This window comes from Notamacropus eugenii, chromosome 2, assembly GCF_028372415.1.
Source record: "Notamacropus eugenii isolate mMacEug1 chromosome 2, mMacEug1.pri_v2, whole genome shotgun sequence".
Taxonomy (NCBI): Eukaryota; Metazoa; Chordata; class Mammalia; order Diprotodontia; family Macropodidae; genus Notamacropus; species Notamacropus eugenii.
Genome location: NC_092873.1, coordinates 200,986,445 through 201,005,725, shown reverse-complemented (window position 1 = coordinate 201,005,725; position 19,281 = coordinate 200,986,445). Strand labels below are relative to the sequence as shown.

At 35.1% G+C, this 19,281-nt stretch overlaps 1 protein-coding gene across 9 annotated transcripts in view; it reads left to right on the top strand.

The window, feature by feature from the left end:
* Positions 1 to 19,281, top strand: part of FAM184A (family with sequence similarity 184 member A) — a 103,818-nt gene that overhangs the window by 15,522 nt on the left and 69,015 nt on the right. The window contains exon 1 of one of the 9 annotated variants that reach the window (XM_072643163.1): positions 6,076 to 6,213. The exons of the other annotated variants lie outside the window; for them this stretch is intronic. The gene's annotated coding sequence lies outside the window, so the exon portion shown is untranslated. Of the gene's footprint in view, positions 1 to 6,075; positions 6,214 to 19,281 lie in introns of those variants that run through there. 9 annotated transcript variants of the gene reach the window in all.

Here is a 19,281-nt window from a genome sequence, read left to right as displayed (position 1 = left end):
ATGCTGCTGATAATTGTTAAAAAGGCCTTTCAGGGGGAAATGGGTTGGCCACAAGGACTACAAGAGTACCTGTAAGAGGGTTAATCAGGAGAGAAACAATGAAATAAGAGCTTTGGAAGGGAAGAAATGGAAGGAGAATAAATAGCTTCAGCAAATATGCACAATCGTATCCAAGTAACAAATTCTTTTAAAGTTAAAATAAACCATTCAGAATACTGTTACTCTTTTAAATGCCAAGAAATAGTAGAACAGAACAAAACCAACCAAGTAAAAGAGAGATGATTTTATAATCTTTGAAATCTTCAAAAACCATGACTCCCTACCAAAGTCTGGTTACTATATTTCAAGAAATCATAAATAAAAACTCTGCCCATGTTTAGTAAAATCAGAGGACAAAATGAAAACAGAATTCACCAGTCATTGTGAAATCTTAAAAGCTGGGATGAAAGAAACCCACAATGGAAATGTCCAGGAGCCCATAGTCTAGAGCTTACAGGACCAAGGAAAAAATATTGCAAGCAGTCAGAAAGAAGTTCAAGTTCCATGGAATCACAGGGTCACACAAAATTTGGCAGCAAATATCCCAAAGGAGAGAACAACTTAGAGTGAGATATTCTAAAAGACAAAAGATAAAGGTTTACAGCTAAGAATAACTTATCCTGCAACTGATATATTAAATTCATTAGGAGAATGTGAAGGGATAAGGAAAAGGGAGAGAAAGTTTAAGGAGGAAAGGGGAGTTGGGATGGAAGCAGTCACAATCAAAGCAAACTTTAACTTTGACCAGTGGATCATAAAGGGAAATTAAAATGAATGAAGGTAAGGTGAAAGCACTCGTGATCCCAGGGTCTGGGAAGTCTTGAGAAAAGAGGGGCAATTAAGTAGAAGCAGATCACTTCAGTTACTGATAGGTGATGGTGGTCATCAGTAGTAATCGCATTCTTTCTCTATCCCTACTTTCTATATAAAAGGGATGGCAGGAGACCAAGAGGAAGAAGTATAAGTGGACATGATAAAGGGAAATAGACTATAATAATATTAGTTGTGAATTTGAGGTGGGTGAATTCATTAAAAGTGGGAAAGGATAGGGAATTCAAATAATATTTTTGATATGTAAATATTCACATAGTGAAAATGAGCTAGCGTAAAATATATTATATACTTCAGTTGAATTTTTAAAAAGCAGAAATAACGACAGTCTCAGATAAGGCAATAGCATAGACATGGTTAAAAGAAATAAACAAGGAAATTATATTATGCTTAAAGGTGTTGTAGACATTGAAGGTAATATCAATGCTTAATATATATGCACCAAATGACATATTTGCAGGATGAGTATATGAAATTCCAGGGAGAAATACACAGTAAAGTTATAGTATTTGGGAGGCTCAGTGTGTTTCTTTCAGAATTAGATAAATCTAAGAAGAATAAAGAAGTTTAAGGACATGAATAGAAATTTTGAAAAGCCAGATCTCTGGCAAGTATCAAGTGGGAAAAGAAAGGAATATATACATTTCTAAGGTGGGCATGACACATATATAAAAATTGAGGATGTGTTAAAGCATAAAAATCTCAGAAGCAGATTAACAGGAATAATAAATACATCCTTTTCATACAATAAAAATTATAATAATAATAGAGAAGAAAGGATTCAAACAAATAGACTCTAAATAACTTAATGTTAAAGAATTGGTGAGTCAAAGAACAAAGAAAACATAGAAGCAGGATCATTTCATCAGCAAAATTATAGCAGTGAGACTTTGTTTGGAGATACAGCTAAAGTGTACTTAGAAGAAATTTTATGTCATTAAACACATTCATCAGCAAAAGAGAGAAAGGAGAGATCCATAAATTGTGCATGTATCTCATGAGAAATCAACAAATCAAACAAAAAAAAGCTAACAAAAAAATTCTGAAAATCAAAGAAGTGTAACAACAGAAAGCAAAACCAACCCTCATCCAGTGAATTAGTAAATAAAACTAGAGCCTGTTTTTAAAATATTATGCATAAACTATTATCTAATTTCTAAAAAAGTATTTACAATAAATGTAGATGAAATAAGGAAAAACTATTAGAAGCTATTTCCCCCCTTATATGCCAAGAAAATAGATGACATGAAGAAAATCTTTTGCAAAATTATAAAATGCTCAGATAAACAGAAAAAGAAATTTAAGTTTAAATAATCCAGTGTCAGAAAAAGAAACTAACCAGGCCATCAATGAACTCCCAAACAGGTGGAGAAAAACTAGGACCAGGTAGACTAGCAATATAAAAATATTGAATAGAATACTAGCAATATATTTAAAAGATTGTATGGTATGAGCGGATTGAATTTATACCAGGAATGCAAGGGTTGGTTCATATTAAGAAAACTAAAACTAAATTTAAAATTAATTGAATCCTTAACTTTAGCATAGGGCAGAATATAAAATAAAGTTACGCAGAATCATTATCATCCAAAACCAAAGAAGAAGAAACAGAAAGAGAAGTTCTTTTCAGAATAACTATAGAATATATAAAACAACTAGGAATTTATGTACCAGGACAAACACACACAACTTATATGAATGTAAGTCCCAAATACTTTTTCAGAAATAAAGATGTATAAATATTGGATGGATACACACACGCGCGCACACACACACACACACACACACACACACATAATGATGAGGTCATGGCAATATAATAAAAATGACAATACGACCTAAATTACTTATGTAGTACCATATCGATCAAACTACCAAAAAAATTACTTTGTATCAAGACAAGGCACAAGGTCTAGAAGCACAATACTAAACACAGGAGCTTACTATCGCTTACTATTAGAGAAGTCTAAAGTGGTGTAAGGACTTACTATTTGACAGAAACTGCTAGGAAAACAGGGAAAGCATTCTGGTAGAAGTTAGGCTTAGTTCAACCACCCACAGTATATATCACAATAAATTCCAAATATATGCATGGACCATCATAAACAAATTAGGATAGTGGAGTGAGAGAGATCTGTGAACAGAGGAAGACCTCGATCAAACAAGATAAAGAGGATCATATATGGTAAAATGGACAATTTTGATTACAAAAAATTGAAAAGCTTTTATACAGACAATATACATAAAGTAAGAAGAGAAATAAGATAGTTAATGAGAAAGAAATCTTTACTGTTTCTCTGAAGTCTGATATCCAGTATATCTATATAGGGAACTAATCTGAGATATCATCAGTTCTGCTGTAACGTGTTTTAGAAAACCTGAATTTGTTCCACCGTGACTGATATATAGGGAACATTTTAGGTGTAACATGAATTTTGTTTGCTTCTACATTATTTCTTCCAAGAGAAACAGAAGCAAAGTAAACAGTTGCACCACTTAACAATAATTCACAAGCTTCAGCCCTTCCACACTCACTTCCAAAAGCAAACGTCAGGTCTTTGTTTAGGTAAATCTTCTGGTGTGACAGGAAGGCTGGTCCCATGCCTATGCTCCACCATTCCCCAGCCTGCCCAGTTTGTGCAGCCAGGGAAGCAGGCCGAGCAGCAACCCTGGGCCCCAGATGACAGCCATTATTTAGTGTAGTAGTTATGTATTTCTTTTCCATTTAGCATGTATAAAACTGTGCTTTTTTAAATTATGTTTTTATCTTTTTTTTATGTTACTGAAGTTTTTGTCCCTAACCACTTTTTTACTGTAAAGCCTGGTTTTTATTGCCTAATTTTGCATAGCACAGTGCTTTTGGGGAGTATATACCTCAAGTTATAGCAGAATTGACTTTATATAAGAGGAGCCATTTCCTAATTGATAAATGATCAAAGGCTATAAACAAAATTTCTTTAAGGAAGAAATCCAAATAATAAACAACTATATTAATTTTGTTGTTGTTGATTGGAGAAGGAAATGACAAATCAACCCAGTATCTTTGCCAAGAAAACCCCATGGACAATATGGTCCACAGAGTCACAAAGAGCTGGATAGGACTGAATGAGAACATCAAACTATGTATATCTTTTTGACCTGGTGATACAACTATTGAGTATACGCCCAAATGAAGTCAAACAAATAGGAAAAAGACCCGTTTATATAAACATAGTCATTAGATATTAAGTAGGTTTCTATCATTTGGAAAATGGTTGGACCAATTATGGTATATGTATGAAATGAAATAGACTTGTGCCATATGAAATGACAAAAGGGACAGATTCAGAGAAACCAGGGAATACTTATATGAATTGGAACAGAAACAGAACAATATTTATAATGATTGGAATATTATTAAGAGAAACAACTTCCAAAGACTTAAGAACTCTGATTAATGCATTGACCAGTCATTACTATGATAATGCATTCTTAGAGAAATGATGGATTAGAAATGTAGAACAAGATATTTTTGGACATATCCAATATGTGGATCTGTTTTGCATGACTATCGTAACTTATTACAAAGAGAAGGAGAGTGATGCTCAAAGGAAAAAGGGAGCAGGTGTCAATGAAGCATTTAAAAACATGCTCAGAAAATAACAGAATGAGCATTCAGAGGCGAACAGACAAGCAGATCAGCTTTTGGGATGAACGTCTTAAATTTAGTAGATGCTTAAAAAACAGAAAACAAAAGCTGCATACATAATGAGACTTCCATTTTTATGTACCGTATGCTTTCTTTTTCATGTTCATTTTTGTTTGTTTGGAAGTTTTTTGTTTTGTTTTTGGTGTGTGTCAGGTTCAGAATAATAAAAAGGAATTTCAAAGCTATTTGCTTGGTATTTTTGTAAAACTAAACAAAAGGGTTTTAAGTTTAAAAGATTAGGGAGGGAGAAAATTGTTAATTTATATTCACCAAACTAGATAGAGAATGTAGCTCTAGAAAATAGCAGCAATGAAGGAAGAATAGAAATTGAGATACACATAAGTTCATAAAAGAAAAAAATCTGAAAGGAGCCAACAGTGGAACACGTGATCTCAGGTGTCTGTATTCAGATTCCCAAAGTCTGAGCAACACTCAAAAGGAAAGTAGGTTTATTAACTCAAGGGTCAAATTTGACCTCATTAGATATCCCTGAAATTTGGTGGAGTGGAACTTATGATTAAATTATTCCTCTGGATGAGTATTCCTTATTCATAAGAAGGATTAGGTAGAAAGTAAAAGGTGGCATTGTTAATTAAGAAGATAAAATCATGAGAAGCAATCTAGGAACCAGAGAGGGGAGCCATGATGCAGTGCATTTAGGTGAAGGACAGTGGAAATAGAAGTGATTTGTTACCCAAGTATACTATGATCTACCTGGGTGTTGTAATAGAGATAGTGGTCTGCAGTTATATAGGTATCTGATATAGCTCTCTGCCAAAAGCAGAGCAGCTACTAGCTTTATGATTTGCCTTAATGATAATTTCATCCTTCTGAAGAGAAATTCTACTTTAGATCTGATTCTCCCTCACAGGGAAGAACTAATTTCTGGTCCGAAAATGTCAGGAATCTTTTAAGAAGTGACTATACCCTGTTATGGTTTCTGATAGAAAAGCAGAGGAAAACTGGACATAAACTGTCATGTGCCATAGATTTTGGAGAGCATATTTTTATAGGACTTTAGGGAAAGGATAAGCAGGATCACATGGACTAAAAATTCTGCGGGGGATGTCAGCCCATGAAGGATGGGAGACTCTCAAGAATGGAATCTGAACACTCAAAGGGCATCCATTTTGAGATGAGGAAAGTAGGAGCTTCTCTGAAGTAATTGATGTGGATACCCCAAGAACAAAGCAACTTAGATTTTAAGAAGATTTATAAAGAAGATGGAAGCAAGGACAGGTAGCAGAGCATGAATTTAAGAGCCTGGTGTGGTCTTATAAAAATTAATGTCAGGAGCTGTGACATAGATCAAGAGCTGAGGTTGAAATGGGAAGTAAAAACAATGAAAAGGGATGTGTGTGTCTGTGTGCATGCACGCACACATGCATGCATGTGTTTTAGCTATATTTGAGTGGAAAGAGCATTTCTCTCTCAGTGTTGAAGTGACAATGATAAATGACAGAGAAGGCAGAGATGCTCAATTCTTATTTTGCTTCTCTTTTCTCTGTCAAGGAGACTGATCTTTGGATGGGAAAGAACCGAACAAAAATGGCTAATAGGGAGTTGATAACCAAGATAAGTATGGAGATAGTAAGAGAGCACCTAGCTGCCTTGATGAATTCAAGTCACCTGGCCCAGATGAACTACATCCTCAGGTACTGAAAGAGCTGGAAGATGTGATTGCTGAGCCATTAGTAGATATTTGAGAGGTGGTGGAAAATGGGAGAGCCACCGCAGCACTGGAGAAAGTCACATATCCTGATTTTCAAAAAGGCAAGAAGATAGAGTGAACTTGATTGATATGGTTCCTGGCAAAACTGTAGAACTTATTAGCAAAGTCACAATTAGCAAACAATAGAGGTGATCATGAAAGAAAAAATAGTTTTGATAACATGAAATTGATAAACTTTTTTAGCAATAGAATCAGTGAAGCTAGGATAAGAAGGTAAATTGTTGATTGTGTAAAATATTTATTATCTCTAATAGTGATCTAATATTCAAAATATATTGGGAAATAACACAAATATGTAAGCACAAGAGCCATTCTCCAGTAGATAGGTGGTCAAAAAATATGAGCAATGTTTTCAAGAGTTACAGATTTCAATAATTTTATGATAGATTGCTTCACTTCACTAATGATTAGAGAAAAGCAAATCAAAGCTGTATGGTTATTTCTTACAGCTAACGAACTGGCTGCAATTACAAACTATAGAAATGATCAGTTTTGGAAGGGCTTTGAGAAGGTACACACAATAATAATATACTGTTGGTGGTGGTAGAATTATAAACTGATCCAACCATTTCATAAAACAATTTGGAATAATGTAAAAAAGGTGATGTGGGACTTATCTACATATACTGTAGGACTATAGGACCATAAAGGTAATGGTGGCACAGTGAATGGAGCACCAGTCCTGAAGTCAGGAAGATCTGAGTTCAAATCTGGCCTTAGATACTTACTAGTGTGATCCTGGGAAAGTCACTTAACCTCTATTTGTTTTGTTTTCCTCCTCTGTAAAAAGGGAGATAATAGCACTTAGTTCCCAAGGTTGTGAAGATAAAATGAGATCTTGTATATAAAGTACTTAGCATAATACCTTGCACATAGTAGGCTCTGTATAAAAGTGTTAGCTATTATTAGTATTTTTTGTTACATTTATTGATTTATAGTGCATATATATGTAAATATTACTATGTTTAGAACTGAAAGGGACTATAAAGCCCATCAAGTCTGACTTCATCTCACAAATGAGGAAACTGAGGCTGAGAGAAGTGACTTGTCCGTGGTCACACAACTAGTGTCTGAGGAAGGATTTTGAATTGAAAGCTTCCTAATTCCAGGCCCAGTGCTCCATGTACTATATCACCTAATTGCCCTTTAACCCAGAGATGCTTTTGCTGGGTTTCTAGCACAGGGAAGTCAATATATTCATATTTTGTCATTTTTTATTTTATCGTATAAGTGAAAATAAAGTTGAGGACCCAGTGGTTTGAGGGAGGATAAAAATGTCGTATATAACTAGTGGAATTGTAGAATACTATGGTACCATGGTATCAGAGATCTGAAACTGGAAGGGACCTTAGAGGTCATTTTGTCCAACTGTCTTATATTATACATGAGGGAATGAATTAATAATATCCAGAAAGGTTATGGCTTGCCTAAGGTGATCAAGAAGCTGAGCTAGGATTTGAACTCAGGTCCCATATCATTCCAAGTCTGTAGCTTTCGCTACCTTGCCACATGACAATAAGAAAGGTTGAATATAAGGATTTCAGAAAATATGGAAAGACATATATGAACTGATGTAAAGTAAACATAACCAGGAAAACTATATAAATGACTACAGTGATATAAGTGTAAAAGGAAAACATAGCAAAACTGAACACTATGTAATTATAATAACCAGTCTTGTCACTGGAAAAGCAGTGAAGAAATGCAGAGTATGAGATGCTGCATATGTTGCAAGATAGACAGCATATTCATTTATTTGCCTTTTTTCTTCTTTTTTTTCAAGGGAAACTAGGGGAAGAGGGAGAGCAGAGCTTTATTGATACCTTTTATTTTTATGTTATATCAATTTTCATATACATATGTAAAACCATTATAGCTTTCATGTATATATATATATATATATATACACACATGCATATATGGAAATTGTAAAAACAAAAGACATCAATAAAACTCTTTAAAATAAGAACTTTCTTTGACATCCCTGCAACCCTTTTCTTAACCCACCCCAACTTTATGTACCAGCAAGCACCCCAACATACAGAGGAGGGCCTGCTATCACAGGTTCTTAGATCGCTTTTTAAAAGAAAAGCAACTTTTGAGGGGTCAACAATCACTTTAATCAAGCACATGTATCATTCACTTAGTTCAGGGGAAAAAGCCAGCCCCCTGAACTTCAGGGAAAATACAAAGAAATAATAATTAACAGACAAGGCTTCCAACTATCTGACTGTAAGCAGTACATACATTACAGCTCAACAAACAGATCCAACTGTCTGACCATACATACATAGTTACCAGAGAGAGAAGCACCAACATGTGAGTTTCCCAAGAGTAAGCCCCAAAGTAAAACCTCACCTCAGAGTATTTATATACATTTCAGAACCAGAGGGGGTCACAACCCTTGAGAATCAATCAGTACCTCATTAGAAAATTAACAAAAGGTTCTTGAGGCCTATTAATGGGTGGGGAAGATCTAATTAACATTATACTTCATGAAATAAAGAGATGGTTAGTGAACATCTAGGAAAGGAATGGCGAAGAGTCATCATGGCTTCATGAAAAGCACACCATGCCAGACCAATTTCATTTCCTTCTTTGACAGGGTTATTAACCAATGGAATACCATTGATTAGAGTTTCCTTCAATTTTAGCAAAGTATTTTATTAAAGTATCTTATTCTTTTTAAAAAGATGGAGATATGGGCTAATGAATTAGATTGGAATGGATGAAGAAATGATTGAATGGCCAGACTAAAAGAATAGTCATTAATGGTTCATCGTAAACTTGGAAAGAAATATGCATTGAAATGCCCTTGAATTTATGCTTGTCCCTAAGGTGCTAAACATTCTTATTAATGACTTGAATAAAAGTATTGATGACATGATTACCAATTTTTTGATCATTGTGTCTTATTTTGTATTATAATACTCTTTGGATGTATCATAGCCTATTTATTATGCTGTAAATTACAAGAGATCCAATACAACCTCTTATCTAAGCTTTGTGATGCTTTCATTTTCTAGTATAGTGCACTGCTCATGGTGGTCTCTTAATACATGTTTATTGAAGGGACTTAATTTTAGGGTGCTTAAGTGTTCTTATCAGAACATGACAAAGCTTAAAGAAAGGGTAACATAAATCACAGATCTGTGCTATTTAAGCTAGAGGTAACCTGGAAAGGTCTAAATGGAAGAATCCAGGTACACATTTTTTCAATTATACATGGGATTTCACAAGAGTATTTGGACAAAACCTTGGGTGAATTAAGAAGAAGAAATTTTATTGATTCTATTTTTAGACCACTGTGCCATAAAAATTTTTAAATGTGTAAAAAATATAAATGTGAAAATTAAGATGTACTCTAAAGTTGTTTAGAGAAGAAAATTTTTTAAAAATTACTGTTATTTTCTGCTAATTAACAAAATCTATGAGAAACAACCAAAGCAGGTTTTGAAAGTAAATTTATAGTGTTGAGTACCTAACATTAATTAATAAGAAAAAAGACACCAACATCAGAGGAACAAATAATTCAAATCATTAATGAATAGCTAATACAAAAAAGAAACTAGATTAGTCCATGCATATTTTTCAGACTTTCAAAAAAAACCCTTAATATTCTCCCTAAAGTGCTTTTAAATATAGATTAAGATAGTGTTATAATACCCAGTTATTTTTGTGTGGTACATATACACTTGATTCCAAGACCACGTAAAGACAACACTAAGAAATGGAATTGTTGGCTCATTTCACTAATAGTATAAAATATAGAAATATTCAAATGATTAGTGATTTGTTGATGTTGCAACCCTTTCAAGTGTGTTCATCAAGTGCAGTTTTTATCCTTGTCTGCTTTGTATAAGAGTAGCTATCCATTGTCCTTAAAACGTGTTTGCTTTCCCTTTACTTCATGGAGATACAAGTAGAGGACCCAGGTTATCAGCTGGTTATTTCTTATGCTTGCCTCATGACTGGGCCATTTTCTTTTTTGATTGTACATTTCTTTGGTAATATCTTCACTTACATTCTTCTTCATAGTTCCTTATTTTGTTTTTGTTCACTTGTTTGTTTATCTCCTTGTTTTAGCTGCCCGTATCCCCTATGTGTTTTTTCTTTGCCCTTTGAGTAATATTCAGTTTTGGTTCCTAGGGACTCATAACATTACACAAATCATATCCATGCACTTATGATAGTTATAGTACAAGTGTGAAGCGGAGAACTAGATTTAGCGTGGTGTCAATGTGCATGAAGAGGAAGGAAAAGATGTAAGAGACAATTCAGGGTTTTTTTGTTTTTAATATAATATTTTCCCCAGCTACATGTTGAAAAAATTTGTAACTTTTTTTTTTTGTTTTGAGTTCCAAGTTCTATCCCTTTCTCCCCAAGACGGTAAGCAATCCAATATAGTTTATACAGGTGCAGTCATGTAAAACATTTCCATGTTAGCCATTTTGTACAAAAAGACTCAAAAAGAAAGTAAACAATAGCATGCTTCACTCTGTATTCCTATGGGATCAGTTCTTTCTCTGGAGGCAGACAGCATGCTTCATCATGAGTCCCTTGGAATTGCCTTGGGTCGTTGTGTTGCTGAGAATAGCTAAGTCATTTCATAGTTCTTCATTGTACAATATTGCTGTTACTGTGTACAACATTCACATTTGGCTTGTTTTACTTCGAATCAGTTCATGTAAGTCTTTCCAAGTTTTTCTGAAATCATCCTCCTTGTCATTTTTTATAGCACAATAATATTCCATTGCAATTGTATACCACAGCTTGTTTAGCCATTCCCCAATTGATAGGTATTCTCTTGATTTGCAATTCTGAACTACTGCAGAAAGAGCTGCTGTAAATATTTTTGTACAGATTGATCTCTTCCCCCTTTTTTATGTGGAGGAGGTATTTTGGAAGAAGTAACAAGATAATACCAGTAGTTCTTAATAAGGTTGTTAGGAGTTTTCAGTGAGATAATACACACAAAGTGTTTTCACAGACTTCACAGTTATAATAATTTTGGTTGTACTGCATTTGGAGTTATCACTTCATTCAAATGAAATCCTGTTGACAGTATGGTATATGGAACTATAGAGAGATCATGATTAGAGAGAGAGATTTAGCAACTAAGAACTGGAATTAAAAGTAGATAAAACTTCTAAAAAAGTAAATGTAGAGAAAAAAAAGGAAAAGCTAAAGACTTAAGATTTGGAAATGCCTGTAATAGGAGAATGGGGAGAAAAATAAACAAAGGGTCAGGGAAGGAATGTTTTCACACAAAACTAAAATGTTCTCTTATCAAAAAGAGGCTATTAAGAAAGAACTAGACCCTTTGAGAGGATTCTGGGAAGACAGTGGAATAAGGCAGGAAATTACTGGCTCTTTCAAATTCCTCCACAAATAATATAAAATAACACCTCAGAGTGAACTTTAGAGTGTCAGAAATAGCCAAAAGTCAGGGCAAACCATTTGCCCACCCTGACAGCTTGGGAAGACATTAGGAAAGACTTGACTTTCCACAGAGAAAATCTGCTCTTCCTGAAGTACAGATATTTCCTGGCAGATACCACCTAATCAAGAAACAAGCCTTGAGAACAGCTATGTCTGGTGCAGACTCAGTTCCCAGAACTTTAACCTCATAGACAGTGTAGAGATCAGATTGCTGATCCAGAGAGGATTGCAGGGCCCTCCACTGCTGCTGGACATGGGGCCCAGGTGCTCTGACCAGGCACAGTCCCAGGCTATGGCTGTGGGTGAGAAAGTACAATGCAGTACATAGGGGTGAGTGCAATCACAGGGAGGGCAGAGGGGCCTTCTGCTGTGATCACTCGTGGGAGAGCAGAGTCCCTGGTTTTAGTTCTAGAGCACAGGGGTGAGCCAAAGATTGCAGCCACTGCAGCAACTACAGGGAATAAAAGCTTTTGCTGTGGCAGCAGTGCTAGGGTGCTGATCATGGCTCAGGGGCAGAGAGGAATACTTGAGGTCAGGCCCCCAGAGAAAGGTCAGAAAGCAGCAGCCTGAAAAGTCTGAAGCCTGAGACATTATTCCTCACATCTCTGGATTAGAGCTCAACTTTAACATAAAGCCTGTAGCCAAGGAATAAGCTGCTAAAAGTCAGTAAGCATAAGAGAGAGAAGCCAACCATAGACAGCTACTATGGTGTTAGAAAAGATTAAGGTTCAAACTCAGAAGTAGGCAGTGAACTCAAAACAGATACTTCTAAAGCTTCAAAGAAAAATGTAAAATGGTTGCAAGCCCAAAAAGAGTTCTGCTTAGAAGAGCTTAGAAAGAACTTTAAAAATCAAATGAGAGATTTAGGGGGAAGAAATTAAGAGTAATGCAAGAAAGTTATGAAAACAAAGTCAACCATTGGAAAAAGAAGTCCAGAAACTTACTGAAGAAAATAACTCCTTGAAAATTGAAATTGGGCAAGGTTAAAGGTAATGGCTTCATTAGACACCAAGAAATAAGAAAACAGAATCAAAGGGTAAAAAATAGAAGACAACACAAGACAGCTCATTACAAAAAGAAGTCACCTAGAAAAAAGATTGAGGAGAGATAATATAACAATTGTTGGACTACCTGAAAGTTAAGATTAAAAAAAAGAATCTAGGCACTGTACTTCAAGAAATTATACTAGAAGGTAAAATAGAAGTTGAAAAAAATCCCACCAGTCATCACATGAAGGAAATCCCAAGAGGAAAACTCATAGGAACATGAGAGTTAAGTTTTTTGAAGCACCCAGGTCAAGGAGATAATAATACTACAAGCATAACTAGAAAAAAACCAGTTTATATATTGTGAAGCTGCAGTCAGGATAATACAAGATTTAGCAGTTTCTACATAAAAAGACCAAGGGACTACATGATGTTCTGAGGCACAAAGGAGCTGGATTTGTAACCAAGAATAGTTTACCTAGCAAACCTTAAGTGTAATCCCACAAGTAAAGAAATTTATATTTAATGAATTAAAAGACTTTCAGGTATTTTTGAGGGAAAGACCAGAATGGAAGAGAAAATTTGACCTTCAAGAATCAGAAGAAACGTAAGAAGATAAACATGAAAAACCAATTATAAGGGATTTAATAAGATCCATCTTTACTTCTTATATGAGAAATCATCTGTAACTGTTAAGAATGTTATCATTACTAGTGTATTTTGAAAGTTCATACATAGAAGGCTTGGTCTTGAGTATGATGGAATTATCCTAAAAAATAAAATTGCGTAGGGAGAGGTAAAATGGAGCAGTAATCTCACAGAAATGAAGTGTGAATGGAAGAACCGTTACAGTGGAGGGCAGGAGGGACATGGAGGGCTGGTCGTTCTAGAAGCTTGTTCCTGTCAGAACTGGGTTAAAGAGGGAAAAACATTTACATCTAGAAGGATATAAAAGTCTTCTAAATTTGTAAAGAAATATGTCAGTAGTGTAAAATATAGCAGAGTTCTAGAAAGATGTCTGAGAGGAATCCTTTACATTTGATAAGGTCATCGCTTCCCCCTTCACAGTCTGGAACCTGTTATTAAGCAGTTCAGTACTGCATTATTCTCTCCTTCAGAAGTCCTTGCCCCCTTGTCCTCTGACTACTCATGTCTTACCAAACCCCAACCACCACCTCCTCTTTTCCTACTAAAATGCTAATAATAGATGGAGGTGGAGGAAATTACCCAACTGTGGTGACTGGGACTACTCCAGATTTATATTATCTAATGTCAGCTGTGCCCTCACTGAAGCAAGACTATTATTTTATTCTGTTCTATTTGGTTTTCTCTTCTGCTCATTGGATGCCCTAAACCTCTTCTCTCCTCAAGCCTCTTGTTAACCCCATTCCTTCCACCTGACTACATCAAGTCATATTTTACTGAGAAATTGAGGCAAGTTGTTTCAAGTTCATTCTTCTCTCCTTTTTTTAAAAAAATATGTTTTTATTTTCAGTTGAAAATTCTCTCTTGCCCCTTTCCCCACCTGTACCTATTAGAAAGCAAGAGAAACAAAATTCATTAGGAATATATAGTCAGGTAAAAAAAAACAAAACAAAACACATGAGCCATGTCCAAAAAAGAAAAGAAAACGTGTTCAGTTTGCATACTGAGTCCACCAGCTTTCCATCTGAAACTGGATAGAATGGTTAATCATGAGTCATTTAAATGTGTTCCTTGTGCTGGAGGGGTAGAGCCAGGAGAACAGAAAAAGGCAAGAACTCACCGGAACTCTCCCAAATTTAACTACCACAACTATAAAATAACACCTTAAAATGAATTTTGGAGCAGCAGAACCCACAGAAGGATGGGGTTAAACAATTTTCTAACCCAAGACAACTTAGTAGGTTGGGAGGAAAGGTCCTTCTCACACAGTAAAAGGTAAGTACAGTCTAGTGTAGGAGGTGTCCAGGCAAGCCAGCAGCAGGTTTTAGCCCAGAAACCTAGCAGGAGACTCCTGAGCTCCAGCACAGGTCAATGGCAGGGCCCTGTGTCCTGGGTGCAGCAAGCTGGCAGCCAGGCCCCATACCCCACCCTTCAGCACAAGAAGCTTTGGACGGTGAGCAAAGCTCAACTCCAGAAATCACAAAATAGGCTGGAAAATGAGCAAACAACAAAAAAAGAACCTGACCATCAAAAGTTACTGTGATGACAGGGAAGATCACAACTCAGAAGACCACAATGTCAGAATGCCTATCAGAGGGAAGAAGAATTAGTCTCATGTCCAAAAAGAACTTCTGAAAGAACTCAAAAAGGATTTTAAAAATCAAGAAAGGTAGAAGAAGAATTAGAAAAGAAACAAGAGTGATGCAAGAAAATCACTAAATAAATCAACAACTTGGTAAAGGAAGCACAAAAAAATGGAAAAAGATGTACAGAAATTCACTGAAGAAAACAATTCCAACAACTGCTAAAAAAAGTAGTGGTCCAAATAGAAAAGAAGGTATAAAAATTCACTGAACAGTGTACCTGTTCTCCCACAACCCTTCCAACATTTGTCACTTTCCCTTTCTGCCAACTCTGCCAATCTGATGGGTGTGAAGTGGTTCCTCAGAGCTGTTTTAATTTGCATTTATCTAATTATTAAAGCTTTACATTTTTTTCCCATATGGCTATTGATAGTTTTGATTTCCTCCTCTGAAGTGTTCATTGCATCTAAATATTTTTATGATCTTTGATCTAATTCTAAAATAAATATAGTAGAATCCAAGTATAAATAGATGGATTGCTACATGGATTCAGATGTGCTGAAAGTAAACTTATGTCCATTCAAAATAATGGATAAGAGATTAGATTAACTTCTAAGATGCCTTCCAGCTTTAGGATTGTCTGATTTAATGCTCTCTATATAGTAATAGTCTGATCTATGGTTAGCCTATAACATGGGTTGCTGTCTTACTTCCTAATACCTACTTTGCAAATCATATAGTTCTTTTGCAGCTTAGGATTTAATTTTATTGTGTGTGTGTGTGTGTGTGTGTGTGTGTGTGTGTACATGTACATGTATATTTTTTGAAGATTTGTAGGACCAAGTAACATTTTTTTGATACTAACATATATTGTTTCCCTTTTCTTCATTAATTCTTACTATTCAGCTCTGTTGCTTACAGTACTTTGCTAATGAGGCCAAGGTCCTCCATTCAGGCTCTATATAGGCCATTTAACTTACTTTCCCTGGCTACAGATTGTACATCTGACCCAGGCCAAATGTTGTATAAATGTATGTTGTTGATCACAAGGGAACAGACTGAGAGAATAGGGCTGGGTCAGTGCAAATCTACCATCTGTAATAGAAAAACTGCTTAAAATATATGATCTTCTAGCACATCCTTATAATAGCAGCACATTTGGCTATGTTCTTAGTTTTCAGGTAAAAAATATAGTAGTGGTAAAATTCAAGGCATAACATTAGATAGCCTATGAGTAACTTATTCAGGTTATTGGCATTATTTAGAGCTATTTCCATGATATTTAATATTCATTAAGAATTTACCCTAAGGACTAATCTGACAGTGCCATCTGTCATACATTGGGTAACAGTTCTGTAGGCCATAAAACTAAACCAGTGTTATTTCTTTAGAATCAAAACTGATGAGACAAAGGTCATGTACTCATTGTTTCTGAAAAGGAAGCTTTATTGGCATATCATGTGCTCAGAGGATATATATACACACACTTTTAATGTAACTTTTATTTTCCTTTTTTCCAATAATCATTTATTTTCCCTCCAAACTTCCTCTCTTCCCTCCCCTTTTTGGAAAAAGAAATAAGAAAAACAAAGCCCTTGTAATAAATATCCATAGTCAATTAACAACAATTCCCACATTGGACATGTCCAAAAGTTTATGTCTGATTCTGTACTCTTGAGTCTGTCACCCCTTTTTGCCAGGAAGCGAGTAATATTCTTCATTTGTACTTGGAATCATGGTTGGTTGTTGAATTGATCAGAGTTTTTAAAGTCTTTCCAAGTTGTTCATTTTTACAGTGTTGTTATAATATAAATTGTTCAGATTCTGCTTACTTCAGTCTGTATCAGTTCATACAGGTCTTCTTAGGGTTCTCTGAATCTGTCCCTTTTTTCATGTCTCAAAATGACAAAATTAGTACTTTAATAACTTCATAGTAGTGTCAACAAGTATTCCAGTATTCATGTATAAAAATTTATATTTGAGATAATTAAAAAAAATTTTTTTAAAGCATTTATTACATGCCTTCTAGGCATGGAGGATAAAAAAAGTAAATGTTCCCTGATTTCTGGGAACTTCTGATATAGTAAGATGACTACATTTACATATGTAAGTACATATGTATATACTTTACATATATGTAAATACTGTCTCCCTAAATATGGGGAAGAAGGAAAGAAATAAATCCAGGGTAGGATTTTTTTTGGGGGGGGAGTGGTAGCATCTCTGAGGATTGGAAAAAGACTTCATGTGTTAAGGCACTTGAGCTGAGCTTATAAAACTAAGGATTCTAAGAAACAGAGGCAAGAAGAGAGTGCATTCCAGGGGTGAGGGGGAGGGAAGCCCATCCAAAGTCATGGAGATAGGAGATGTACATGAAAGAGCCAGGAGGCTAGTATGGTTGTACTAAAGAATGTGTAGTGAATATAAAATAAAGATAAGAAGGAGGTAGATTGTATGGGGCTTAAAATGCTAAGATAGAAATTTGTATTTGACCCTAGAATTAATATGGAGTCACTGGAATCTGAAGAGGTATCAACTCAGACCTATGCTTAGAAAAAATCACTTTGGTAGCTGTGAAGAGAATGATGGATTGGAAAGGGGAGAGACATGAGCCAGGGTGATCAATTAGGAGTCTGTGATGGTTCAGGTGAAAAATGATGAGGAACTGAACTAGTGTGACATGATGTTTGTTGGAGTAGAAGAGTTATCATAAAAGGATTAGTCAGACAAATAGGAGGCAGTAGACATGGCAAGATTAGCAATTGATTGGATACGTAAGGTTAAAAGTCTCCTGAAATACTGTATATGTATACATGAAGGGGTATGTGTATGCACACACATATACATATATATGTATACATACACATATCCAAAAGTATTACCTTCTCAATCACTGCCATTACATGATGAATCCCAGATTCCTTAAGATGTTTAGTTTGTCAGGAATTCCAAAGTGAGAAATAATTGCTTATCTTGTCCTTTAATGTTCAAATCTTTTTTTTTTACAACTCCTTTGTAAAATCCATAAATTTCTTTATCTTCTCCACAAGTGTTATTGGGAGGTTTTCTGCCTGTGGTACGACAACTTTATACATATATATATATATGTATATATACACACACACATATATATGTATGTATATATGTATGTATATATGTATTTTAAAAAAACTTGTTACTAATTCATTTATTTAACTAGTATGTATTTATTGAGTATTTGCTATATGTGTGTGTTGTGTTTTGAGTGATCCATGGTATACACCAAAGGAGCATACTGTCTGATGGAGAGGGGGAAAGGTATACATAGACTAATAACTAACACAATAGTATATAATAAGTGCCATGTAATATTTGTAAAATGAAGTAGTGTAGAAATTCCGAGAGAGGTTTTTGTGTTTCTTAAAGTTGTGCTCTGAAAAGCTAAAAAAAAATGGCAACTTGGAAACTCAAAGACAGTAAGTTATAGAAAGCAATCTATTGCACTTTTTAAGGGAACCACCATTTGTTATTGGAATATTTTTTAGTTCTATTGGAAGAGTGTATAGAGAAATTTTCCAAAAAAAAAAAAAAAGACTAGAAACTAGTTGTGAGAAAAGCTAGTGATTATGGGTAGATATTAAGCAATAGATTTATGCAACATTGTGATCACTTACCTCTGCTACTTTTTTTCCTTTATTCACCTTCACAATTGAAGCATAGGAGTGTAGGAGGAAAGGAAGGAGACTTCTAGAATTCTAGGAAGTTCAACCAAAGCCACCTCTTCATTAGCTCTGCGCTACAGTGAGGCAGAGTGAATGGACTATTTGTAGGTTTCACAGAAGCTTCTGGAACCTTGGGAAAAGGCTAACAGGGGTTTTTGGGTTTTTTTTTTACTCTAAACTGAGCAGAGAGCCAGAGCTGGAAGATACTTCAAGGAACTTGTTGATTGTAAATGAAAAGATTCAAAATAGAATGAAAGAAAGCCTGGGTGAAAACCAGGATTACATTAATTAGTAATTGAGAAAAATTATGAAGCAGCAAATAAAATTACCATTTAAAATGTTTATTGATCATCTTAATGAAGAGAATTGTATAGGCTATATATACGGATAAATATAGGGAAGTTTGAAGAGGATAAGAATCCTAGTAATTGAGGGAGCAGGAAAAGCTTCACAGAGGTAGACAGTACCTAACCTGAGCTCCAAAGGAAGGTAATGATTCTGACAGATGTAGGTGATGTGGAAGAAACAAGCTTCACTCTCTGTTTTGCATAATGTCAGTCAGAGACATTGTTTGTTTTTATTACATGCATTTACAGGGAGAGCTGTTGAACTGACAGGTTTTCCCTTTCAGCCC